The following is an 869-nucleotide window of genomic DNA, read 5'->3' as shown; positions in this document are numbered from 1 at the left end:
CAAGAGAATCCCCATAAGGTTAACAGCTGATCTTTCAGCAGAAACTCTACAAGCCAAAAGGGCCTGGCAGGACATATTTAAAGTGATGAAGGAGAAAAACCTACAACCAAGATTAGTCTACCCAGCAAGGATCTCATTCAGATTTGATTGAGAAATTAAAACCTTTACAGACAAGCAAAAGCAGAGAGAGTTCAGCACCACCAAACCAGCTTTACAATAAATGCTAAAGGATCTCTAGGCAAGAAACAGAAGAGAAGGAAAAGACCTACAATAGCAAACCCAAAACAATAAAATGGGAATAGGAACGAACATATCGATAATTACCTTAAATGTAAATGGATTAAATGCTCCCACCAAAAGACACAGACTGGATGAATGGATACAAAAACAAGACCCATAGATATGCTGTCTACAAGAGATCCACTTCAGACCTAGAGACACATACAGTCTGAAAGTGAGGGAATGGAAAAAAATATTCCATGCAAATGGAAACCAAAAGAAAGCTGGAGTAGCAATTCTCATATCAGAAAAAATAGACTTTAAAATAAAGACTATTAGAAGAGACAAAGAAGGACACTACATAATGATCAAGGGATTGATCCAAGAAGATATAACAATTGTAAATATTTATGCACCCAACATATGAGCACCTCAATACATAAGGCAAATACTAACAGCCATAAAAGGGGAAATCGACAGTAACACATTCATAGTAGGGGACTTTAAGACCCCACCTTCACCAATGGACAGATCATCCAAAATGAAAATAAATAAGGAAACACAAGCTTTAAATGATACATTAAACAAGATGGACTTAATTCATATTTATAGGACATTCCATCCAAAAACAACAGAATACACATTTTTCT

This window comes from Lipotes vexillifer, unplaced genomic scaffold (genome assembly GCF_000442215.2).
Source record: "Lipotes vexillifer unplaced genomic scaffold, Lipotes_vexillifer_v1.1 scaffold295, whole genome shotgun sequence".
NCBI classification, from domain to species: domain Eukaryota; kingdom Metazoa; phylum Chordata; class Mammalia; order Artiodactyla; family Lipotidae; genus Lipotes; species Lipotes vexillifer.
Note: the sequence above shows the minus strand (reverse complement) of the source record.